The following is a 13,534-nucleotide window of genomic DNA, read 5'->3' as shown; positions in this document are numbered from 1 at the left end:
CAACTGGCCCCTTACCAATTTGTTTCCTTCCCCTGTGATGCTTGCCTTTATCTTCTCCTCCAGAAACCCTTACCTATGACTTCACTCCACAGCTTTTCTCTTGGGAGCTCTTGTAAAAATTCTGCCCTCTAACTGAAAGGAGGGCTTCCCTGCCTCTGACGGAACTAACTCCCTCTCCGGCTACAGCTATCGCAGCCTGTCAAGGTATGACATATTCCCAAGGGATCATAAAAATAGTTGAGAAGGGCAATTTTTTTTTGCCTCTGGTTCCATCTGCTAATTCCAAGTATATATTTTTCAACAAAATATTTCCCAGTGGAGGGAAAGACCTTCACTTCACTCCCAACCCCCAACCTCCATACACAGTTTTCACTTCAGATTGTACTGGCTGAACACGGCTCTACTAACATTACCTAGTATTCAATGTGTGCTACACACACCTCTCTGTGCTAGAGCAATGGTGCCAGCTAGGAGATATAGTCCTTTAGGCTCATGCACTAAGTTCTGGAGATCCTAATTCAGTCCCTGGTTGACAGGCATTGCACTCACATGCTCAGTATATTTGATCATGTGGACTTAATATAATCTGGTTTGCCAAGTGGTGTTCCTCTCTCCTTTTTTATGAAAAAGCGTTTGTATTTAAATGCAGACAGTAATGCATAGATTCTTCAGCCCTCTCACCCTTTTTTCTGCAGAACACACATCCCTCAAAGGCTAAAGGGAATTTTTTTATAAAAATGCTGGCAGCACGTCAGTGATGAGAAATGGAATCAAAGAAGAAGGTTTGTTCTTCTGTGGTAGATGATATTGTGGTAGAGGACTGGAGTGGAAAAACTGGATGGGGAGGGAAAGAAATGAGTAGTGAGATGGCTTATACAGGAATGGGGTTTCATTGAAATGTAAAAAGTTTCATTGGGGACTTTATTTCTCTGCCACCATGTTCACACTTTTAAGAAAAAACCACAGGTGTGTTTATTCAGACAAAGATGGAATAAATAGACGTTTGGATCTTTTGGGATTACTAGTGTATCTTTCTCTATTTGCATTGCATTTATGTAGTAGGTGGAAAGACTAAATAACTACAGACCCTGTAGCCATTTATGAGAACATATTTCCACCAGTGTGATTTTCTTTTCTTCAGTCAAAGCTGGAAGGAGATATTCCCTCAGTGTGAATTTAAAAAACTTGGCAGTAATGTGACCCGGTGGCTGTAAACAATTCTGCCACCTGTATTCAAATAGAATTTCTGATGTCTTGTTTTCATCTCTGCCACTGGTGTATCTTCCCTTTAGACAATATTTAATCAGACTTTTAATGAAAATGATAATGTTTATTTATGGGGTACATTTCTATGTGGCTGAGAGAGGGTTTTTTTGTATTATTAATCGAACCCCAGGCTGTTAGTGTAGCTAAATCCCTGCAAACTATATATCTACAAAAGCAAGGTGCTTCTATAGCCATAAACAAAATTTGCTAATATAATACAGACTAATAAAATGCAATTTATTTCATTGGAGGTCTTGGTGGGGATCACAAAACCGATAACGAAGCTAGGAAATGCTCGGCCAAAGCAGGATGGATGGGATTGAAATTTTTCCACAGGTATTTGCAACAAAAAGTGGACATTTATTCCCAGGGCTTTCCTTTTTCACTGTGTAACATGTTTTCAGGCACGTTGGGCCAGACTGTAGCCTTTTATGGGCTAACATCTATTATAGAGATGTGCAGTGTAATTGTAGTTGAATGGGGCAGGCGAGGGGAAGGGGAGAGATATGGATGTTCTTTTAAAACAAATACAACCCGGCTGCTGTGCAAGCTGGAGACTCTTATCAGCCCAGTGCTGACAGGTAGATGGGGATTCTGCTCTGGTGCATTCAGGGAAAGCACTGCATTTGATTTCCAAATGTTTATATATAGCTATATAGCTCTCTAGCTATCTATAGCTTCTGAGATGGTGGATTCTGAAGAGCTTTTAGTCATTATCATCACTTATTTGGTAAGTACCTAGGGACTTACCAGAAAAGAGGGGCTAATTGTACCAAGCACAGTACAAACACAGAGTAATGGACAGTCCCTGCCTTTAAGAGCTTACAATCTAAAAAGACAAGACAAGCACTGGGTGGGAAGGGCTAGAACACCCAAGCAGGGTAAGGAACATGATGGTAGCAAATGGCATGGTCAGTGCCATGACTTAGCAACATCTCTCCTCGACCTCCCTCCCCCCCCACTTTTTTTTCCAGAAAGGGATCAACAAAGTGGAAAAACAAAAGAAGGGAGAAGGATGAGGTATGGGGCAGAGTTGAAGAGGGGAGCATGGCTAGCACATGCAGTGAAGCTCAGGTGAACAGATGGCAGGAGGGGAGACAGGAAGGGGGAGAGAATGTCCACAGGGAAAACTGTACAAAACACTTTGATAGCATCAGTCTCCCAGGGTCCCTGCTGCAAAACTTGCTAAAAATGTCAGGGCTTCTAAACAAAATTTGTGCTGCCTGTGAAAAGAGGCAAAGTAGAGACTTGAACGTGGGTTTCCTATATCCCATCTGAACACCCTAACTGGCTAGTCTGAGATGTATGTGTGTGTCTGTCTCTCCCTTCCCTTCCTTCTCTCCCAGAAATCCCAGCCTGGACCCAAGAAACCTTCCCAATGAAAGTTATGTTGAAGCCAATGTTTTTGTGAAAAGCTTCTGTTTTAATGAATCTGCATTTTCCAAAGAAAATTTTTTGTTGTTAAAAAGTTTTCCCAACCAATGAGGAGAGTGGGGTAGAGTAGAACCACCGCTACTGGACAGTTCTAGGCTCAGAGGGTGCTTCAGAGAAGAATAGTTCTGTCTGGGTTCTAGCTTTCCCCTTTCCCTACCCCAGTGCTGCAGTACTTGCTGGGCTTGTTTCTGTATCTGTCCCAGCCAGCTTCAGTTTTTTTGGAAACTGAACTCACTATTCACTTACCAGGAAAATCTAACATCAACATACTCTTTAGGTGGTGTAGTAACTTCTTTGTCTCCTTTTTTTTCAGCATAGTTGTGTTGAAGTTGCTGCAAGTTGAACTTGGTCTCCTCTTCTGCTCTGTAGCAGTGAAGGGGGAGAGATATGGAAGTGAACTTTCTGTCACTAGCCTAAACCTCTGATGAGAAAACAGAGAATTCTACACCATTGGCTATTAATTTACTGCACACACATGCTCTAGGTAGTTGCAGTATTAACAACTGTGCATTTGTTAGCTGGGGCAGTTAGGATGAGGTGGGGTGGTATGTCAACTATGCAAGTGAAAAGGGTGTGTGTGTGTGTGTGTGTGCATGCAGGGGCGGCTCCAGGCACCAGCACGCCAAGCGTGTGCCTGGGACAGCAAGCCACGGGGGGGCGCTCTGCAGGGCGGCAGGCAGGCTGCCTTCGGTGGCACACCTGCGGAGGGTTCGCTGGTCCCATGGCTTCAGCGGACCTCCCGCAGGCGCGCCGCCGAATCCGCAGGACAGGGACCTCCCTCAGGCAAGCCGCTGAAGGCAGCCTGCCTGCCATGCTTAGGGCGGCAAAATACCTAGAGGTAGGGGTGTGTGTGTGTGTGTGTGTACGTGAGAGAGAGAGAGACTGAAGTGTGAGATGGGATGAGGACAATTCTTTCTGCTCTTGTAACTCTTATTGAAACAATGATATCCATGGGAACTGGGGACAGCATGGGCTTTCTGAACTGCACATATAGTGGATTCATTAGGGATTCATTCCAAGGAGATCAGTAAACCCTCCCATCCAAGTGGAGAGAACTGGGTTTATCATCTTTCTATCATAAGCGTAAAGCTTGTCTGTGCAGGAGACAGCTTTCCCGGGGTCTGTTCCAAGACTGTGAAATGAACCTGCCCAGGAGATTGATCCCAGGCAAGGTAATGATTCAGCTGACAAGGGATTTGCTTAATAAAAAACTAATGGTGGGTAATGTAGTTAATGCAAATCAACATGGGTTTATGGAAAATTGCTTCTATCAAACTAGCTTGATATCTTTTTTTGATGCGATTATAAGTTTGGTTGATAAAGGTAATAGTGTTGACATAATATACTGGTACTGCATCACGTTTCAATTAAAAAAACCCTAGAACAATATAAAATTAACATGACACACAGTAAATGGATTAAAAACTGGTAACAGGTCTCAAAATGGAATTGTAAATGGGAAATTGTTATCAAGTGGGGTCCTGCAGGGATCAGTTCTTGTCCCTACGTTATTTAACATTTTTATCAATGACCAGGAAGGAAACATAACTTTGTCAGTGATGATTTTTTCAGATGACCAAAAAATTGGAGTGATAAGTATGAAAAGGACAGGTCACTGATTCAGAGCAATCTGGATTGCTTGGTAAATTGGGCCTAAGCCCAATTTAATATGGCTTAATACTGGACTGAAGAGCTCAAGGATCTGAACATGGAGGAGGCTTGGAATCATTTTAAGTCAAAGTTGCAAGAATTGTTTCAAACCTGCATCCCAAGCAAGTCCCCCCCACCACCAAAAAAAACCTCATGGGAAGGGATGCAAACCAAACTGGATGAACATGCATCTCAAACAGGTTATTAAGAGAAAGGAATGGAATGGAATGGAATAAGAGATGGATCAGTAAGGGAAGCTAACTCTTGGAGCTCAGGAAGTGCCAGGATAAAATGAAGGTAAAGGTATAAAGTAAAGGACAAAGGTAAAGCTGTGCCAAAAGCCAAGCAGAGCTGGACCTAGCAAAGGAAATTAAAAACAATATAGCCATATACATGAAAAGAAAATGAGGAAAGAAGTGGGACTGCTAAATACTGAGGACAGGCTGGAGATTAAAGATAATCTAGGCATGGCCCAACATCTAAATGAATACTTTCTCCTTATTACAACTTGAGGCAATGAGGAGCTTGTGGGTAGTGGCAGGGTGGGAACAAGGATATGGAAGTAGAAATTACCACATCTGAGGTGGAATCCAAACCACTGAATGCAACCAAATCAGAGGGGACAGATAATCACCATCCAAGAATATTAAAGGAACTGGCACATGGAACTGCAAGACCAATAGCAAGGATTTTTAATTAATCCATAAACTCAGGGGTCATGCCCTGTGACTGGAGAACTGAAAATATAATACCTTTATTTAAGTAAGGGCGGGAGAGGGGAATGATCCAGGAAACTACAGGCCTGTTAGTTTGGCCTCAGTTGTATGCAAGGTCTTACAACAAATTTTGAAAGACAGAGTAATTAAGGGCATAGAGTTAAATGGTATTGGAATAAAATACAACATGGTTTTACAAAAGGTATATCATGCAGACCAACTTATTTTTCTTTGAGAAGATAACTGATTTTCTAGAGAAATGAAATGCAGTAGAACTAATCCACCTTATTTTCAGTAAAGCATTTGATAGTTTCACATGGGAAATTAATAGTTAAATTGGAGATGAGGATTAGACAATTAAAAGGTGGGTAAGGCATTGGTTAAAGGGGAGGCTACAATGGGTCATACTGAAAGGTTAATTGTGAGGCTGGAGGGAGGTTACTAATAGATTTTCTCAAGGATCAGTCTTGGGACTGATTTTTATTAATTTCCTAAGGTATTGCTAATGTGGAAGAGGACTGGAATATCATACCAGAAGATTTGGATGACCTTGAAAACTGAAATAATAGAAATGGAATGAAATTTAATACTGCAAAGTTCAAGGCCATGCACTTAGGGACGAACAAGAGTTTTTCCTATAAGCTGGGGACTTGCCAGTTGGAAGAGAAAGACCAGGAGAATTGTACTGGTGAATCACAGGAGAACTATGAGCCACCAGTGAGGTTTGGCCATGAAAAAGGCTAAGGTAATCCTAGGATGCATCAGGTGAGATATTTCCCTTTTGAGATAGGGAAGTGTTATTACCATTATACCAGGCACTGGTAAGACATCATCTGGAATACTGTGTGCAATTCTGGTCTTTCATGTTTAAGAAAGATGAATTCAAACTGGAACAGGTGCAGAGAAGAGCTACTAGGACTACTAGGATGATCCAAGGAATGGAGAACCTGCCTTACGAGAGGAGACTTAAGGAGCTTAGCTTGTTTAGCTGAACAAAATGAAGGCTGAGTGGATAGATATTGTTATCCCTCTGATATATTTGTAGAGAGCAAAAACCAGGTAGGGGGAGGAGTTATTTAAGGTAAGGGCCAATGTGGACACAAGAACAATGGATATAAACTGACCATCAACAAGTTTAGGCTTGAAATTAGATGAAGATTTCTAACCATCAGAGGAGAGAAGTTCTGGAAAAGCTTTTCAAAGGTGGGGGGCAAAAAAACTAACTTGTTTCAAGACTGAGCTTGATAGGTTTATGGAGGGGATGGTATGATGAGGTTGCCTACAATGGAATATGTCCTGTTCTCCTCTGCTATTAGCAAGTATCTCCAATGGCCAGTGGTGGGACACAAGATGCAGAGAGCTCTGAGTTACTACAGAGAATTCTTTCCTAAGTGTCTTGCTGGTGGATCTCACAGACATACTCAATAATTGATCTCCATATTTGGTGTCGGAAAGGAATTTTCTACCAGAACAGGCTGGCAGAGACCCTGGTGTTTTCTCGCCTTCCTTTGCAGTCAAGGGCATGAGTGACTTGGTGAGTTAAACTAGAGTAAATGGTAGATTCTCTGTAACTTGACGTCTTTAAATCAAGATCTGAGGGTTTTAGTAACTCAGCCAGAGGTTATGAGTCTATTGCAGGAGTGGGTGGTGCTCTGTGGCCTACAATGTGCAGGAGGTCAGACTAGATGATCATGATGGTTCCTTCTGGCCTTAAAGTCTATGCATCTGTAAAAGTAGCTGTACACAACTGAAAACAAATAATGTAGGCGATACTTACAGGACGGGGGGCTCTATCCTGGGAAGCAGTGACTCTGAAAAAGACTTGGTCATCGTGAATAATCAGCTGAACATGAGCTCCCCAATGTGACTTTGTGGCCAAAAGTGCTACTATGGTCCCAGGATGCATAAAAAGGGAAGTAGGAGTAGAGAGATCATTTTACCTATGTACTTGGCATTACTTTGATTTCTGCTAGAATACTGTGTCCAGTTCTGATGCCCTCAATTCAAGAAGGATGTTAATAAGTTGGAGAGGGTTCAGAGAAAAGCCACAAGAATGATTAAAGGAATAGAAAACATGCCCTATAGTGATAGACTCAAAGAGCTCAACCTATTTAGCTTAATAAAAAGAAAGGGGTGATTTTATTAGAATCTACATGTACCCACATGTAGGGGAATAAATATTGGATAATGGGTTATTTGATATAGCAGAGAAAGGTATAAAACAATCCAATAGTTAGAAGCTGAAGTTAGACAAATTCAGACTGGAAATAAAGAATGAATTTTTTACAGTCAGGGTAATTAACCATTGGAACAATTTACTAAGGTTTTTGATGGATTCCCCATTGCTGATCATTTTAAAATCAAGATTGGATTTTTTTTCTAAAAGATCTGCTCTAGGAATGATTTTGGGGAAGTTCTATGTTATATAGGTCAGACTAGATGATCACAATTGTCGCTTCTGGCCTTGGAGTCTATGAAATCTTGGTTGAGGCAAAGGCCTGATCTTCTGGCTTCTCATCCTCATTGGTAATTTGAAATATAACCTGTACATGCTGCTTCTAGAAACTTTGCTAAATTGGGATCTGTGGTTAAGGCATAGAACTGGGACTCGGGATATCTGAGTTCCATTCCTGTCTTTGCCACAGACTTTCTGCATTACCTTGGACAAGTCATTAAGCTCGTTGTGCTGATGTCTCACTTTCTGCATGTCTGAAATAGGGATACTAATATTTATCCACTTCTGGGAGTACAGAGAGTGGAAAAACCTAGTTTCCTGACAACTCATCCTAGTTCCTAGTAGGGTGGTGAAGAAATGGAATGGGTTACCTAGGGAGGTGGTGGAATCTCCTTCCTTAGAGGTTTTTAAGGTCAGGCTTGACAAATCCCTGGCTGGGATGATTTAGTTGGATTTGGTCCTGCTTTGAGCAGGGGGTTGGACTAGATGACCTCCTGAGGTCCCTTCCAACCCTGAGATTCTATGATTCTATTCTATGATTCCTTAGCAGCCTGCTTGGAAGAGTTTGCAGGAGTGCCGGATCACAGACTTGCAGCTCCTCAGCAGCCTGGGCTTTTAGGTTTCTGTCACCTCAGGAACATGGGGTCCCATAACTCAGCTCCTCAGCAGCTTGGACTTCCAGAGTGTCCAACCTTGCTGGCTCCAGGTAGACTGCCCTGGGGCTGGGAACCCGAGGGTTTCCAGGGTCCATGGAAATGGGACAGTTTGCCATGCAGACTGCCCCAGAGATGGGTCCCTCAGGGTGCCCAGGGTACCCTCTGGGGCATCCCACCAGACAAACTGCCCTAGAGCCAGGGCTCCTTTCTCTTCTGCAAAGAATTTCAACATTTTGGGTTTTATTCCAATTTTGAATTAAACTTATTTTCAGAATAATTAAATCCTCCATTCAATGTAATTACCTTTCTCCGCCCAGCTCTATTCAGGGGTGTTTTGAGGCATAACTCATGAATTTGTGCAAATGACTTTGAGATTATGTGATTGTAATCATCTGTGCCTTCATTTATTTTACTTGGTTTCACTTAGCATATGTCTTGTTGTTAATAAACTTGTTTTATTTTAATCTAAATTGAAGTTATTGTTAACTCCAGTTAAAGTGGCAAGCTGCTGGATATTGTCTCTTTAAAGGAGCAAACAAACCTTATTACAGCTGAGTGGTCCAGTAGAGGGCTGGACACTTCAGGGCGGATGCTTTGGGGAAAATTTGGGACTGAAAGCATGTTGGGGTCATCTTGCCAGGTGTAACTAAAGCTGGTGGGGCTGCTGTGCTGTGGCAGGCTGCTGGGGTCAGAAGCACTGAACCAAGACCACATAGCACACAGACACTCAAGATACCACATGCTTGTCTCCTGGATGTCCATGTCCGGGATGTGAGCCACAGCAGCAGAACATTTAAGGCACCTAGGATACAGAGATACACCTAGGATAGTGACACAACCCCTTATTGGTCTGGATTGCATCCCAAAATGTGACACCTGCCTATACCTCAGTGCATATCTATAGCTTTACTGTGTGGCTTTGTGGCCACTTGTTGTAACAGATATGGTAATTTCCTGTAATATTCTGGAGAAACTTTATTGAATTGAGTTGATTATTGAATTAAGTTTTTGTATCATTGTGGGCCAGGGAATGTATGTAATTCCATGGGGTAGGGAGACCACAGCCATCCAGGAACTAAGAACAGTGTGGGGGTGATTAGGAAAATTAAGTCAAGTTGTAACACCTCCAGAGCCTCACATATACTGGTTCAAACTGGATTATTCAGAGACCAATGATCAGAGAAAGAACTTCTGATTAAATAGCCGGAGTTAAACCTGATTCTGGGCCTTCTTTCTGATGCAACAAAAGGACAGGACCTTCTTGGTAAGGGGAGCCCAAAACCTTCCTGGGAAGTGCTGGAAGGACTTGACCCAGTCTGGGTGCTTGTTCTGTGTTAACAGCTGTTATGAACTTGTGACCACAGGAAAATGCCCAAGTGGAGTTTGAAGGACTGTTCACCAGATAGAGCTCTTGCTGGAGTTGGAGTGATCTCTGGTAAGCTTATTAGCATGTGTGTAAATTCTTTTATTGTTTTAATGTTTCCTCTGTTGTGCTTTTACCTTTAGAATAAATGGGGTGCATAAAAAGAACTGGTGGGTAATTTAATTCTGGCAATTACACCATTTACCATCTCTGAGCGGAAAAGTAAAGCAGGCCTGCATAGGCAGTCTGACTTTGCTGGGGAATTCACAGTGTTCGCAGGGGAATTCACAGTGTACGCAGGGAGCTGTGACTCCAGGAAATACCCAAGTCAGGAGGGAGAGAAGTGTGTCTCCACCCAAGATAAATCATGGCTAAGGAGCTGGGACCCTGGACTGGCAGCCCTTGCTGGAGTATTGAAGGGGTTACATGTGCCGTTGCCCTGAACTTTTACACTTGTAACTTATTGTGTCACTGGTATATCATTCTATACGGGTTTGACCCTGCAGTCCTGCACAGGGAAAACTCCCACTGAAGTTAATGGGAGTTTTGCCTCTATGGTCAGCACAGAATCTGACTGCAGAATTGACACCCTTACATATTTTCTCAGAAAAGGATGCTGTCGGAACACTTGGAGTACACTTATGCTACACATGGTCATTTAGACACCTGGGAGCAATGGGATAATTAATGAACCCCCTCCCAGTAAAAATATGCAAGAACAGTAGATAATGTAGGGCTTAATGACCTGTAAATTAGATCAGCAGAAGACACTGTGATATTACTCTCTGCAGAGTCTTGCTTGGACTCTGCTTCTGGGCCAAGAGTCAGATTTTTCTCAGTGACTTGTCTGTTTCCAGAAGTAGAGCTACCAAACCTGCCAGCCTCAAGGATAAGGAGTTAAGCAAGAGTGTAAATGCCACACGGCAGGGAGCCCGTATGCTGTCCAAGCTAGAATTTAAACTGAAAATTTCCAGGGGATAGACCCCAATCAAGGTCAAAGATGAAAGTATAAATTGCTTCCATACGTGCTATGCATACAATCTGCCTTGGTGACCTGGCATGAAGCTTCCTTTCAAATGAAATTTCTCAATTAAGGAAATAGCTTTTCCTGGCAAGCTGAGCGTTATAATTTTCCACAGAAACTTCTCTCTTAGCATGAACACAATGATACATTACTGGAGTAAATTCTCATTCATTAACTCCAAACTGAAAATCCCCTAGTAATGTTGCATTTCAAAACAGGCTCAAATGGTTTCCTCTGTCTGTATAATGCAAATGTACTATAGCACATATAGCACAAGAGACTTATACATGAGGCAGGCGTATCACTGAAAGCCCCTAAGGACTCCAATTCCCAAACAGTACTTAAAAATCAGAATTCAGTATTCATTACCATTCATCATTAGTAGGTCTCTCCATGACTCCTAGACTCCAGGAACTAGTACTCTGTTAAGTTTTATCAGCTGCTTTAAAGAGAACCCAGGCAGGCTAACACTAGCGTTGCCAACTTTCTAATCACACAAAACCGAACACCATAACCCCGCCCCTTCCCTGAGGCTCTGCCCCCACCCTGACCCTTCTCCTAGGCCTCGCCCCCACTCACTACATTCCCCCTCCCTCAGTGGCTCACTCTCCCCCACTCTCACTCACTTTCACTGGGCTGGGGCAGGGGGTTAGGGTATGGGAGTGGGTGAGGGGTCTAACTGGGGGTGCAGGCTCTGGGGTGGTGCCAGAAATGAGGGTGTGGGAGGGGGCTCTGGGCTGAGGCAGGTAGTTGAGGTGCAGGATGGGGTGAGGGCTCTGGGGTGGGGATGGGGTGAGGGGTTTGGGGTGCAGGAGGGGCTCTATGTTGGGGAGTCTCAGGGATGGGGCAGGGGGTTGGGGCTCAGGATTGAAGCACGGGCTTACCTCAGGTGGCTCCGGGTCAGCGGCACAGTGGGGCTAAGGCAGGCTCCCTGCCTGTCTTGGATCTGGGCTGCGCCCTGGCAGTGGCCAACCGCAGGTCCTGCTCCCAGGCAGGGAGCCTGGAGGCTCCGTGCGCTGCTCTCGCCCGCAGGCACTGCTACCCCCGCCAGTTCCCATTAGCCACGATTCCTGGCCAATGGGAGTGCAGAGTCAGTGCTCGGGCTGGGGGCAACACACGGAGCCTCGTGCCCCTCCTCCCCGCCTGCCTAGGAGCCGGACCTGCTGACAGCTTCTGGAGCGCAGCACAGTGCCAGGACAGGTAGGGACTAGCCTGCCTGAGCCCTGCAGCACCACCAACCAGACTTTTAATGGCCCAGTAGCGGTGCTGATCAGAACCGCCAGGGTCCCTTTTCGACCGGGTGTTCCAGTAAAAAACTGGACACCTGGCAACCCTAGCTAACATATTAGATAGCAAAAGGATTCATATCACCTTCTTACTCAAAAGCTATTGCACTTATTTCCATTTCTTTTCTCACTTCCTTCCAATACAGTCTTCCATATGTTTGGTGCATGCCCGTGCACATTTCCTGAATTCCTTTCACACATCTTTTTCTGCTTCTTTAATACCTCCCAGGATATTCTCTCTCTGGTTTTATTTATTTTTTCTTCCTCCTCTTAGTGAATATTTCAGCAGGAGTTTTGTGTGAGTTATTGCGTGATGCTGTTGTGTATGCTGTTACTCTGTGGTTGATGGTACTTTTCTTTCTCTCTAATTTCTAAAGAAATCCATCCTTCCTTCCTCCTGCCCCCCACTCCCGTTCTTTAAATACCAAGGGGGTGAGAAGGGAAGATAAATTGGTAAAAATTCATTTCTTTGGTAACAATATGGTGCTTTAGTAGGAACTGTCAACCACCCCACACTCCCTACCACCACCACCATGACATAATATAACAATGAAACCGTTTGATTTTAGATATGAATTATTTAGAGCTAGAGGCAAAACATCACAAGACAATGGAGGATGGGAGTGCATATGTAAGTTCTCAGAGGGTCACATAGCAAAGCAGGCTGCGTTTCAGAGTAGCAGCCCACAGCCTTCAGGACGTTTCATACCTGTTTCACTGCTGGGCCCCACTGATAAGAGCTTGCCTCTGTGCAAGTGTGGCGGCTTGAAATAAAAGTCACCACATGGAGAATACCATAAGCCACAATTCTGCACCTTACTGCTTGCCCATGTGTCATGCTATAAAGAAAGAGAACCTTCTCCCCTCCATCATCCTTTGCGTAGCCAGTTTACTAACTGTCAAGGTGCTTTTCCACCTGACTCAACTCTAATTTTTCACTTAATTCAGAAAAAACTAATTGCAAACAGCTGGAGTAACAGGAACGAGGATCACCTTAAGGAAACATCTGAGCTAAGAAGAACTGTGAACAAGCATTCTCATTTTAGCCTTACCATTGCCCTCAACGTGCCTATGTTTTCTTTCTTTCTCCAGCTGAGGGAGTGAGGGGTTGGGGTGAGTAGAGAATCCTCAGCATTTCTATAGGGTTGTTGGTTTTTTGCTGTTACAGTGATAAATCTTCCAGGAGACTAAGAATTCCACTGACAGATTTTAAAGTATCTGCTGCTGACATGCTTTTGCAAAAAGGACAAGGCTTTGAAATATGAATAGAATGTATTTAGGGGAAAAAATAAAATACAAAAATATGTCCCTGTACCTCTGAATTTCAGTAGCTAATAAAAAATGAGGCATATTATTGCAAAGCTACAGCTGACCTAGTTCTACTCTGAAAGCCCCATAGTTAGAACACCCCATGGCTTCTTAATTGGCATCTATAACATGGCCTCAGTGTCACACCACTGACTGCCCTGGTGAACAGTCAGGGCCTACTTCTATCTTCACTCTGCGATTAAGCTCTCCCCTTCTGATCCCAGGAAATGCCTGAGAAAAGGGGAACATCACTAATCTGGATACCAGAGCCTGCCTGCCTGTATTTTAACTTAAAGCTTGTAGGAATAAAACAAGGACATGACATTGTGGGCTAGGACTGACATACTTATTGCTTTAATGCTATAATAATATAACC

General features: G+C 43.6%; 1 long non-coding RNA gene across 4 annotated transcripts; it reads left to right on the top strand.

The window, feature by feature from the left end:
* The first annotated feature begins 89 nt into the window (after positions 1–89).
* LOC120401921 lies at positions 90–13,125 on the top strand. Of its 4 annotated transcripts, XR_005596841.1 has the most exons (5): positions 120–204; positions 696–782; positions 1,518–1,602; positions 9,542–9,612; positions 12,799–13,125. It is a non-coding gene; the product is annotated as an uncharacterized LOC120401921 (long non-coding RNA). The 4 variants fall into 4 exon arrangements; XR_005596840.1 differs by lacking the exons at positions 696–782; positions 1,518–1,602 and adding an exon at positions 5,563–5,831 and having other exon boundaries at positions 90–204; XR_005596842.1 differs by lacking the exon at positions 696–782 and having other exon boundaries at positions 110–204.
* The last annotated feature ends 409 nt before the right edge of the window (positions 13,126–13,534 follow it).

The sequence above is a fragment of the Mauremys reevesii genome, linkage group 3, assembly GCF_016161935.1.
Source record: "Mauremys reevesii isolate NIE-2019 linkage group 3, ASM1616193v1, whole genome shotgun sequence".
NCBI classification, from domain to species: Eukaryota; Metazoa; Chordata; order Testudines; family Geoemydidae; genus Mauremys; species Mauremys reevesii.
Note: the sequence above shows the minus strand (reverse complement) of the source record. Positions and strands in the feature narration are given on the sequence as shown.